The sequence below is a fragment of the Heptranchias perlo genome, chromosome 1 (genome assembly GCF_035084215.1).
Source record: "Heptranchias perlo isolate sHepPer1 chromosome 1, sHepPer1.hap1, whole genome shotgun sequence".
NCBI lineage: Eukaryota > Metazoa > Chordata > Chondrichthyes > Hexanchiformes > Hexanchidae > Heptranchias > Heptranchias perlo.
The window spans coordinates 8,171,730-8,185,444 of record NC_090325.1 but is presented as its reverse complement, the minus strand read 5'-3'; positions in this window follow the sequence as shown (position 1 = coordinate 8,185,444).

Sequence of the window (13,715 nt, the reverse complement as noted above, 5' to 3'; positions counted from 1 at the left end):
TTCTCGGTGCGCGAGCCTAGTCAGTGGGTGACGGCAGGCTATTCGACTGTAGGAGGCATCCAAGACAGCGCGCAACCCGATCCTGAACTCACCTGACCTCCAGAGTTTGCAGCTGGGTTCCTGGATAGAATCATAGGCCTCAGTGTTAACCCTCCCTATGACGGGCGGGAGAGGGTCAGGGGCGGGGGGAGAGGGAACGAGAGTTAAAAATCGGGGAACGCGTCCACAACCCGCCGCCATTTTTTGCAGCAGCAGGTAGTGAGCCGTGCGAGTGTCATAGAAACATAGAAAATAGGAGCAGGAGTAGGCCATTCGGCCCTTCGAGCCTGCTCTGCCATTCAATTTGATCATGGCTGATCCTCTATCTCAATACCATATTCCCGCTCTCTCCCCATACCCCTTGATGCCTTTTGGAGAGGCGGGACACTTCATTATAATATTTAAATCAGGCTCCCGGGACGCAGTTGGGAGCCTGATTTAAATTTATCTGCTGCCGGCCGGGTTTCCCAGGATAAAGGGAGGCGGGAGCTGCCAACTCCAGAAGGTTCGAGCTTTTTAGCACACTCCTCGTGGGCAGGAGGAGCAGGAGTGCTCCCCACTCCACCCGGCCCCTCGAGCAAACCTTCTGCCGATCGCGGCCTCTCCGCGCTCCTGCAAGCTCCACTATCTCCCATCTCCTGCCTCTGGTTTTCCAGCCTGTCAATCTGGCCGGCTGCCGGGTGGGAATGAGAAAATGATAATGAGTTCCTGTTGTTAATACCGGCAGGACCTCCGCGTCCCCGGGCTTTCCAGGTTTTAGACGCACTACCGCACTCCCCCGCTCCCTCCCTGCCCCCTCCCCGTAAATATCAGAGACATAGAATCTTACAGCACAGAAGGAGGCCATTCGGCCCATTGTTCCTCTGCCAGCTTTTTGAAAGTGCTATCTAGTTAGTCCCACAACACAAACACATATAAACATACATGCACTCAAACACACATACACACATGCATGAACACACACAAACATACACGCACACAAAGGCACACACAAACATACACGCATCAACACACACAAACACACATGCATACAAACATACACGAACAAACACACACAAACATACATGCACACAAAAATGCACACAAACATACACACATAAACACACACAAACATATGCGCACACACAAACACAATCAATCATACATATAAACACAATCACACACACACAAACATATGCACACAAACACGCACGAACACTGGGCCAAACACACACAAAAACAAACATACACACATGCGCACACACGCAAACACACACACGCACATACACAAACACAAGTATACACACGCAAACACACACACACATGAAAACAAACACAAAACTACACAGGCACATGTACAAAGTATCTTTCTCCAATATTGACCTTCCCCTGAATCAGGGTTAAGTAAGATGGAATTACTCTCAGACAACATTTCTGTAAGATGATCTGCCACATTTCACTCATGTAGGGCACGACGAACCCTGATGGACGAGGTCTCCGAGCTAAACCACTGCTTGGCCGTTTATTTATTTTTGCCCTTGAGTAATAGAATGCACTGATCCACTGTGAACAAAAAAAAAGTCGTCCCGGTCGCACATCGAGAAGATTTCCAGTCTACCTTTGCTGTTTTCATTACATGTGAGCAGAGTCTGGAGTCCTTCTTGTTGACACGTTGAAATGTAGTGTTGATGAGTTAATCTGGCAGCTGAAGTCGCTCTTCAACTTTCACCCCATATTTAGAAGGTGCAAAACCTGTATCTGTCCATTTACTTAGGAACATGAGCGTACCTGACCACTGCTCTACAGAAGGCTCCGGGCGCTTGGGTCAATTGTAATTTTTAAGACTGAGATCAGTGGATTTTTTTTTTGTTCGGTAAGGGTATCGAGGGATGTGGGGGGGAAGAGAGAGAGAGAGAGAGAGAGAGGACAGCCTTTCCATGAATGACAATACACAGAGCACCAAGCACAGACCATCCAGTAAATTAATCATCCAGTGAATGGACACAGATAATCAAGAGTCAAGGTCTCTACTGCAACATCTTCATACGCCTTTCGATAAAATTAGTTTTCCAACTCACTAAACCACGGCGAGCTTCAGTCAGATGCACTTTCTATCTGATATTACCTCTGTGACTATTTTTTCTTTCTACCAATTCTCACTTCTGGTTTTTTCACTCCATCTAAGTTTATCTGGTGAGGAGATTCACTTGTCTGGTATATAGAGGACACATGGTCACTATCTGAACTCTCCCGCCGATATCATCTGCACTGATAAGGTCTGATAAATGGGGAATAAATGAGTGATTTAATTCAACAGGTCATAATTAGAATTTATTGCAGGTTGAGCATTTGTTGAAGTTGCTCCTGACACTGTCTTTGAGAGCCATGCCGAGAGAATCTTGTACCGAGGGACGGGTCTCTCAGGGATTCCTTCTCCTGCGCGCATCGTCACCCTGTGCTCGCTGACCTACATTGGCTCCCGGTCCGGCAAAGCCTCGATATTAAAATTCTCATCCTTGTTTTCAAATCCCTCCATGGCCTCGCCCCTCCCTATCTCTGTAACCCCCTCCAGCACTACAACCCTCCGAGATCTCCGCGCTCCTCCAATTCTGGCCTCTTGTGCATCTCTGATTTTCTTCGCTCCACCATTGGCGGCCGTGCCTTCAGCTGCCTAGGCCCTAAGCTCTGGAATTCCCTCCCTAAACCTCTCCATCTCTCTACCTCGCTCTCCTCCTTTAAGACGCCCCTTAAAACCTACCTCTTTGACCAAGCTTTGACCTGTCCTAATATCTCATTATGTGGCTCGGTGGCAAATTTTGTTTGAGAATTGCTCAAGTGAAGCATCTTGGGATGTTTTACTATATTAAAGGCAGTATATAAACGCAACTTGTTATTGTTGTAAGCTGGCACCCCTTCTCAGCCCCATGTGCTGATTCCAGAGAATTAAGTGGCCATTTTGTACCTACCAACTTGGACAGTGAGTGCTATTCAACCTCGGGAGGGGGGCATCACGGTCAACCATAAGAACATAGGAATAGGAGGAGGCCATTTAACCCCTCGGACCTGCTCCGCCATTCAATGAGAGTATGGCTGATCATGTGACCTAACTCCATATACCCACCTCAGCCCCATATCCCTTAATACCTTTGGTTAACAAAAATCTATCAATCTCAGATTTAAAATTAACAATTGAACTGCCATTTGCGGAAGAGAGTTCCAAACTTCTACCACCCTTTGTGTGTAGAAGTGTTTCCTAACTTCACTCCTGAAAGTCCTGGCTCTAATTTTTAGGCTATGTCCCCTAGTCCTAGACTCCCCAACCAGCGGAAATAGTTTCTCTCTATCTACCCTATCACTTCCCCTTAATATCATATCATCTTGAAAACTTCGATCAAATCGACTCTTGTTCACACCAACCCACTTGTTCACACCAACCCACTTGTTCACACCAACCCACTTGTTCACACCCAATCCACTTGTTCACACCCAGCACACTTGTTCACACCCAGAACACTTTCCAGCAGGAGTCAGTGGGCAGTGATCAGTAACAGGACCAATGATCAACTCACCCCTGCTCCAACCCCCCCGCCTTGTCCTTCCCCACCCGCCCCTGCCATTTCTTAACCAAGTCCAAATATGGATACATTGCCATCCTGCCTGGATTTAATCGACACATCACAGAGCTCAATCCCGGGACCTTCCTGTACTGCACAGCTCAGTAAGATATCAGGTGTTTATATTTACCTACAACCCATCAGCTATTGATTAAGAAGAAAGAGAGAACTTGCATTGATATGGCGCCTTTCACAACCTCAGGACATCCCAAAGCGCTTCACAGACAATTAAATATTTTTGAAGTGTAGTCACTGTTGTGATGTAGGAAATGCGACAGCCAAATTTCGCACAGCAAGATCCCACAAACAGCAATGTGATAATGAGCAGATAATCTGTTTTTAGTGATATTTGTTGAGGAATAAATATTGGCCAGGACGCCAGGGTGAACACCCCTGCTTTATTTTGAATAGTACCGTGATTTCTTAAGTTCTTACGTGTCCACCTGAGAGGGCAGACGGGGCCTCGGTTTAATGTCTCATCCGAAAGACGGCACCTCCGACAGTGCAGCACTCCCTCAGGTAGTGCACTGGGAGTGTCAGCCTGGATTTTGTGCTCAAGACTCTGAAGTGGGATTTTAACCCACGACCTTCTGACTCAGAGGCGAGAGTGCTACCAACCGAGCCACTGCTGACACCTTATAACCCCTGTAGATGAATGCATCAGTGACCATGTCAGTATGGAGGGCCGCAGTACCAGTGGAGAGGTGGACGCCATCGGCATGACATTAAACCGCGTCGGCGTACGGGCAGGGCACACTGCCAATTGCACGAGCATCGTAAGTGTGGGGTGTGGACACATTGTACCAGCTCAGTGACCGTTAACTGGGGAGGGGGGGGGGGTCGTTGGTGAGGGAGAAGTGTGTGGGGAAGTGGAGAAGCTGAGGATACTGCATCAGTAGAGTGGCCTCTGAGGTGAATGGTGAAAAAGGCAAAAGGTTGGAATTGGAGGTGTCGGGCTGTGAGATCTTTATCCAAGTGAGAAAAATGAGCTGAGATACGGAACAGAACAGAGAGTCATTCAGAAGTGGGAGGAAAGGTTAGGGAGCAATGGAGAGGTATGAAATCGGATGAGTGACGAGGCATCGGAGAGATAAAAGAGACAGACGAGGTGACAATATAACTTAACTCAAACCAACTAAAGAGAAGCTGCTCTTATCTCTCTCAAATCCATTCATTCCTCACACCATTGTCCATTTAGAAAGCAGCCCTACAACCTCCCCCAAAACTCAGTTCCGCTGGTTCTGGTCTCCTGTGCAGTGGGTTCTCACACCCACAGCTCCTGGGCTTGTTTCTCTGCTTTTTTTAAGAGTAACTGGGTGTCTGATGCTCGAGGGTCCCATTTTTTGGGAATCCTCAAGCCACACACCAGACGCCAAGGCCTGCAATTATTGCCTGTCCCCAGTTGCCCTGACTGAGCGGCTTGCTCGGCCACTTCAGAGGGCAGGTAAGATTTGTTGTGGGGACTGGAGTCACGTATGGGCCCAGTCCGGGTAAGGACGGCAGTTTTCCTTCCCTAAAGGACATTAGTGAACCAGTCGGGCTTTTTACAACAATCCGACTGCTTCCAGCATGTTATTTCCAGATTTTTTAAACTGAATTCACATTCTCAAAAATCCCATGGTGGGATTTGAACTCACGTTCTCTGGATTAGTAGTTCAGTTACATAACCACCATACTAGTGTACCAAACTCTGACCCAATCTCCTCCCCAGCACTCATCAGACTCATCTCTCCTGTGAGAAAAAAAAATTGCAGGGCTACAGGGAAAGAGCAGGGGAGTAGGACTAATTGGATAGCTCTTTCAAAGAGCTGGCACAGGCACGATGGGCCGAATGGCCTCCTCCAGTGCTGTACCTACCAAGATATTATGATATTTGATCCTTTGACCCCTCTCAGCTCCTGACCACTCAACTACCTTTTTCTCAGCAATGGCTCCCTCCCCACAGGCACTGCTCCCCACCCCCCCCACGCCCCCATTTCAAACCTACCACCATCACTTTCCCTGCTTAGAAAGTCCACCATTAATCCTTCTGTCCTCTCACCCATCAACAACCACCCTTCCTCTTTAAGGTTCTGGAATATGTTATAACCCACCCAACCACATCGCCCTCCCCCCCCAACCCCACCTCCCCACCCGTCCTCGCCTCTCCCATTACTCCCTGTCCAAATCCCTTCCGTCTGGCCACCCCAAAGTGCCCACAGTACCGAGATCACCCTGGTCAAAGGCACATTCTGCGTGACTGTGCCCGCATTGCGTTAGCCCCTGTGCATCCTCCTCAACCTCTCTGATTCTTTCGGCAAATACTTGAACACACCATCTCCGCTCCTCCAAATCACTGCTGGCACTGCCTTGCATGATTCCCATTTATACCTGTCCCAAAGCAGCCAGTGTATCTCCTGCAATGGCTCATCCTCCCATTGCTGCTCGGCCACCTCCTGTGTGCACCAAGGTTCCATCCCTCCTTCATCCTACTCCTCACCTATAGGAAGCCCCTCGTATGCCTTAGCTCAGCTTGCACAGGAGCCCTGATAAGAGCTGACTTTACCTCTCCACCGTGACTTAGAGGCAGCACTCTTGCTTCTGTAGTCCAAAGGTCATAGGTTCAAATCCCACTCCAGAGACTTGAGCACATAATCTAGGCTGACACGCCGCAGTGCTGAGGGAGTGCTGCACTGTCAGAGGTGCTGTATTTCGGATGAGACGTTAAACCGAGGCCCAGTCTGCCCTCTTGACTGGATATGAAAGGTCCCATGGCATTATTTCAAAGAAAAGCAGGGGAGTTCTCCCTGGTGCCCTGGTCAATGTCCCTCAACAAACGTCACTAAAAACAAATCATCTGGTCAAACATTGCTGTTTGTGGGATCTTGCTGTGCGCAAATTGGCTGCTGCATTTCCTTCAAATATTGGCTGTAAAGCGCTTTGAGACGCCCTAAAGTTGTGAGAGCTGCTATAGAAATGCAAAAGTTGGAAAGTGCTGTGACCACAATTTTCATTAACGATTTGGATTCTGGAATCGGAAGGACAATTTCAAAATTTGTGGACGACACCAATTTGGGGGGGGGCGGTGTAGTTAATATAAAGGAAAAATGCAAGAGGATATTAATAAACTTGCAGAATGGGCATGTAATTGGGAAATTAATTTCAATATAGGTAAGTGTGAGGGGGTGCATTTTGGTAGGAAGAATAAGGAGGCCACATACTGCTTGGATAATAAGAGTCTAAATGGGATAGAGGAGCAAAGGGATCTGGGGTACAGATACACAAATCACTAAAAGTAGCAACGTGGGTTAATACGGCCATAAAAAAGGCAAATCAAGCACTAGGAGTTTGTTAAACTTGTATAGAACCTTGGTTAGACCACACTTGGAGCACAGTTCTGTTCTCCATATTATATAAAGGATATAGAGGCATTGGAGAAGGTGCAAGAAAGATTCACAAGGATGAATCCAGAACTGAGAGGATATCCTTATCAGGAAAGGCTGAACAGACTGGAACACTTTTCTCTAGAAAAGAGAGGGCTGAGGGGTGACCTGATAGAGGTCTTTAAGACAATGAAAGGGTTTGATAGGGTCGATGTAGAGAAGATGTTTCCACTTGTGGGGGAGTCCAAAACTAGAGGTCATAAATATAAAATAGTGGCTAATAAATCCAATAGGGAATTCAGGAGAAAGTTCTTTACCCAAAGAGTGGTAAGAATGTGGAATGCGCTACCGTAAGGAGTAGTTGAGGCAAATAGTACAGATGCATTTAAGGGAAAGCTAGATAAGCACATGAGGGAGAAAGGAATAGAAGGATATCTTGATGGGGTTAGATGAAGTAACGGAGGGAGGAGGCTCATGGGGAGCATAAATGCCAGCACAGACCAGTTGGGCCAATTGGCCTGTTCCTGTGCTGGAGTTTCGATGTAACTCGATGATGTAAGTTCTTTCTTCTTTTCTTTCCATCATTATCTTCAATTCCATGACTGTCACTATATTATCCGATTCCTTGTTGGACCCATGACTCATGGATAAGCCGTACCTTCTGTAACTTAACATAGGCGAGGCTGAAGTTCTTCTGCAACATCTTCCAACCCTACGTCCTCACGAACTTCCAATACCTTGACTCGTGGTCCACCTGTATTCCTCTCCCCTCCCCCCATACTACCATTGGTGGCACAGTCTTCAGTCATAGAATCGTAGAAAGGTTACAGCATGGAGTGAGGCCATTAGGCCCATCGAGTCCGTGCCGGCTCTATGCAAGAACAATCCAGATAGTCCCACTCCCCCAATCTATCCCCGTAGCCCTGCAAATTTTTTCTTTTAAGTACTTATCCAGTTCCCTTTTGAAGGCCATGATTGAATCTGCCTCCACCACCCCCTCGGGCAGTGCATTCCAGATCCTAACCACTCGCTGTGTAAAAAGTTTTTCCCCATGTCACCTTTGGTTCTTTTGCCAATCACCTTAAATCTATGTCCTTTGGTTCTTGACCCTTCCGCCAATGGGAACGGTTTCTCTCTATCCACTCTGTCTAGACCCTTCATGATTTTGAATACCTCTATCAAATCTCCTCTCAACCTTCTCTGTTCCAAGGAAAACAACCCCAGCTTCTCCAGTCTATTCACATAACTAAAGTCCCTCATCCCTGGAATCATTCGAGTAAATCTCTTCTGCACCCTCTCCAAAGCCGTGACATCTTTCCTGAAGTGCAGTGCCCAGAATTGGACACAACACTCCAGTTGTGGCCAAACTAGTGTTTTATAAAGGTTCATCATGTCGTCCTTGCTTTTGCACTCTATGCTTCTATTTATAAAGCCCAGGATCCCATGTGATTTTTTAACCGCTTTCTCAACTTGCCCTGCCACCTTCAATGATTTGTGTACATATACCCGAAGATCTCTCTGTTCCTGTACCCCTTTTAGAATTGTGCCCTCTAGTTTATATTGCCTCTCCTCATTCTTCCTACCAAAATCTATCACCTCACATTTTTCTGCATTAAATTTCATCTGCCACCAGCCTGTTTATATTCTCTTGAAGTCTATCACTATCCTCTTCACTGTTCACTACACTTCCAAGTTTTATGTCATCTGCAAATTTTGAAATTGTGCCCTGTACACCCAAGTCCAAGTCATTAATCTATATCAAGAAAAGCAGTGGTCCCAGCGCTGACCCCTGGTGAACACCACTGTACACCTCCCTCCAGTCTGAAAAACAACTGTTCGCCATTCACTTAGCCAGTTTTGTATCCATGTTGCCACTGCCCCCTTTTATTCCATGGGCTTCAACTTTGATGACAAGCCTATTTATCGCACGTTATCAAACACCTTTTGAAAGTCCGTATACACCACATCAACTACATCGCCCTCATCTACCCTCTCTGTTATAGCTTCAAAAAATTCTATCAAGTTAGTTAAACATGATTTTCCTTTAACAAATCCATGCTGGCTTTCCCTAATCAATCCACACTTGTCCAAGTGACTGCTAATTCTGTCCCGGATTATCGTTTCTAAAAGTTTCCCCATCACTGAGGTTAAACTGACTGGCCTATAGTTGCTGGGTTTATCCTCACACCCTTTTTTTGAACAAGGGTGTAACATAAAAAATCACGGGATTGGGGGTAATATTCTGGCATGGGTGGAGGATTGGTTATCGAACAGGAAGCAGAGAGTTGGGATAAATGGTTCATTCTCGGACTGGCAACCAGTAGCCAGTGGTGTTCCACAGGGGTCGGTGCTGGGTCCCCAACTCTTTACAATCTATATTAACGATTTGGAGGAGGGGACCGAGTGTAACATATCAAAGTTTGCAGATGATACAAAGATGGGAGGGAAAGTAGAGAGTGAGGAGGACATAAAAAACCTGCAAGGGGATATAGACAGGCTGGGTGAGTGGGCGGAGATTTGGCAGATGCAATATAATATTGGAAAATGTGAGGTTATGCACTTTGGCAGGAAAAATCAGAGAGCAAGTTATTTTCTTAATGGCGAGAGACTGGAAAGTACTGCAGTACAAAGGGATCTGGGGGTCCTAATGCAAGAAAATCAAAAAGTTAGTATGCAGGTGCAGCAGGTGATCAAGAAAGCCAACGGAATGTTGGCTTTTATTGCTAGGGGGATAGAATATAAAAACAAGGAGGTATTGCTGCAGTTATATAAGGTATTGGTGAGACCGCACCTGGAATACTGCATACAGTTTTGGTCTCCATACTTAAGAAAAGACATACTTGCTCTCGAGGCAGTACAAAGAAGGTTCACTCGGTTAATCCCGGGGATGAGGGGGCGGACATATGAGGAGAGGTTGAGTAGATTGGGACTCTACTCATTGGAGTTCAGAAGAATGAGAGGCGATCTTATTGAAACATATAAGATTGTGAAGGGGCTTGATCGGGTGGATGCAGTAAGGATGTTCCCAAAGATGGGTGAAACTAGAACTAGGGGGCATAATCTTAGAATAAGGGGCTGCTCTTTCAAAACTGAGATGAGGAGAAACTTCTTCACTCAGAGGGTGGTAGGTCTGTGGAATTTGCTGCCCCAGGAAGCTGTGGAAGCTACATCATTAGATAAATTTAAAACAGAAATAGACAGTTTCCTAGAAGTAAAGGGAATTAGGGGTTATGGGGAGCGGGCAGGAAATTGGACATGAAGCTGAGTTCGGATCGGTCAATGCCCTGTGGGTGGCGGAGAGGGCCCAGGGGTTATGTGGCCGGGTCCTGCTCCGACTTCTTGTGTTCTTTAGATTTGTGGTTGGGATCAGATCAGCCATGATCTTATTGAATGGCGGAGCAGGCTCGAGGGGCCGATTGGCCTACTCCTGCTCCAATTTCTTATGTTCTTATGTTCTTATGTAACCCCCATTTCTAAGGATGTTTGGAAGATTATGGCCAGTATGTCCACAATTTCCACCCTTACTTCCCTCAGCAACCTAGGATGCATCCCATCCGGACCGGGTGACTTATCTACGTTAAGTACAGCTAGCCTTTCTAGTGCCTCATCTTTATAAATTTTTAGCCCATCCAGTATCTCAATTATATCTTCCTTTACTGAGACTCTGGCAACATCTTCTTACTTGGTAAAGACAGATGCAAAGTACTCATTTAGGTTGGGTGGAGCTAAGAAACAACAAGGGGCAGAAAACATTGGTGGGAGTTGTTTATAGGCCACCAAACAATAGTGGTAATGCAGGGCACGGTATAAAGCAGGAAATTAGAAATGCAGGTAACAAGGGTAATAAAGTAATCATGGGGGACTTTAATCTACATATAGATTGGGCAAACCAAATTAACACTACTACTGTGGAGGACGAATTCTCGGAATGTATACGAGATGGTTTTCTAGATCTGTATGTTGAGGAACCAACTAGGAAACAGGCTATTTTAGATCTAGTATTGTACAACGAGAAAGGGTTAATTAATAATCTTGTTGTAAAGGAGCCCTTAGGGAAGAGTGACCATAATATGATAGAATTCTTCATTAAGTTTGAAAGTGATGTAGTTCAATCCAAAACTAGGGTCTTAAATCTAAACAAAGGAAACTACGAAGGTATGAGGCGCAAGTTGGCTGTGGTTGATTGGGGAACTACATTAAAAGGTGTGATAGACAGGCAATGGCTAGCATTTAAAGAATTGATACATAATTTGCAACAAATATATATTCCTTTAAGGCACAAAAACCCAACAAGAAAAGTGGTCCAACTGTGGCTAACAAGAGAAATTAAAGATAGTATTAAATCAAAAGAAGAGGCAAATAAAGTTGCCAGAAAAAGCAGTAAGCCTGAGAATTGGGAGCATTTTAGAATTCAGCAAAGGAGGACCAAGAAATTGATAAAGGGAAAATAGAATATGAGAGTAAACTAGCGAGAAACATAAATACGGACTGTAAAAGCTTCTATACGTATGTGAAACGGAAAAGAGAGGCGAAGGCAAATGTGGGTCCCTTACAGACAGAGCAGGAGAATTTATAATGGGGAATAAGGAAATGGCAGAGAAATTAAACAAATACTTTGTATTTGTCTTCACGGAAGAATACACAAAAATCCTCCCAGAAATACTAGAGAACCATGGGTCTGGCGAGAATGAGGAACTGAAAGAAATTAGAATTAGTAAAAAAAAGTACTAGAGAAATTAATGGGACTGAAAGTCAATAAATCCCAAGGACCTGATGATCTACATCCCAGGGTTTTGAAAGAGGTGGCTATAGAGATAGTGGATGCATTGGTTGTCATCTTCCAAAATTCTATAGATTCTCGAATGGTTCCTGCAGATTGGAGGGTAGCAAATGTAACCCCACTATCTAGGAAAGGAGGGAGAGAGAAAACAGGGAATTACAGACCTGTTAGCCTGACATCAGTAGTAGGGAAAATGCTAGAATCTATTATAAAGGATGTGATAACAGGACACTTAGAAAATAATAATAAGATTTGGCAGAGTCAACACGGATTTATGAAAGGGAAATCATGTTTGACAAACCCGTTGGAGTTCTTTGAGGATGTAACGAGTAGAATAGATAAGGGGGAACCAGTGGATGTGGTGTATTTGGATTTTCAGAAGGCTTTCGATAAGGTCCCACACAGGAGGTTGGTGAACAAAGTTAGAGCACATGGAATTGGGGGTAATATACAGGCATGGATTGAGAATTGGTTAACAGACAGAAAACAAAGAGTAGGAATAAACGGGTCTTTTTCAGGTTGTCAGACTGTGACTAGTGGGGTACCGCAGGGATCAGTGCTTGGGCCCCAGCTGTTCATAATCTATATCAATGATTTGGATGAGGGGACCAAATGTAATATTTCCAAGTTTGCTGATGACACAAAACTAGGTGGGAATGTGAGTTGTGAGGAGGATGCAAAGAGGCTTCAAGGGGATATAGACAGGCTAAGTGAGTGGGCAAGAACATGGCAGATGGAATATAATGTGGAAAAATATGAAGTTATTCACTTTTGTAGGAAAAACAGAAATGCAGGGTATTTTTTAAATGGTGAGAGATTGGGAAATGTTGATGTTCAAAGGGACCTGGGTGTCCTTGTACACCAGTCACTGAAAGCTAACATGTAGGTACAGTAAGCAATTAGGAAGACAAATGGTATGTTGGCCTTTATTACAAGAGGACTTGAGTACAGGAGTAAAGATGTCTTACTGCAATTATATAGGGCCTTGGTGAGACCGCACCTGGAGTATTGTGTACAATTTTGGTCTCCTTACCTAAGAAAAGATCTACTTGTCATTGAGGGAGTGCAACGAAGGTTCACCAGATTGATTCCTGGGATGGCGGGATTGTCGTTTGAGGAGAGATTGAGCAGACTAGGCCTGAATTCTCTCGAGTTTAGAAGAATGAGAGGGGATCTCATTGAAACATACAAAATTCTTACAGGGCTCGACAGGGCAGATGTAAGGAGGATTTTGATTTAAGCTCTTGAATTCGCTCCCTAAACCTTTCCACCTTGATACGTGTCTCCCCGTCTTCTAAAGCCTCCTTAAGACATACCCGTTTACTTTGGCCAGCTTTACTAACTCTTTTGTACCCATGATGTGGAGATGCCGGTGATGGACTGGGGTTGACAATTGTAAACAATTTTACAACACCAAGTTATAGTCCAGCAATTTTATTTTAAATTCACAAGCTTTCGGAGGCTTCCTCCTTCGTCAGGTGAACGATGTGAAAATGAAATCCTTGAGGATTTCATTTTCACATCGTTCACCTGACGAAGGAGGAAGCCTCCGAAAGCTTGTGAATTTAAAATAAAATTGCTGGACTATAACTTGGTGTTGTAAAATTATCTTTTGTACCCAGCACACTGCAGTTCGAACCTGATTCCACTTAGGACCATAAGAACATAGAGACAGCCGTAGGCCATTCAGCCCCTTGAGCCTGTTCCGCCATTCAATTAGATCATGGCTGATCTGTATCTTAACTCCATTTACCAGATTTCCACTACCCCTTTGTGGAAAAGTGCTTCCTGATTTAACTCCTGAACGGCCGAGCTCTAATTTCAAGGTTATGCCCCCTTGTTCTGGTCTCTCCCACCAGAGGAAATAGTTTCTCTCTATCGATCCTATTAACTCCTTTAATCATATTAAACACGTCATTAGGTCACCCCTTAATCTTCTAT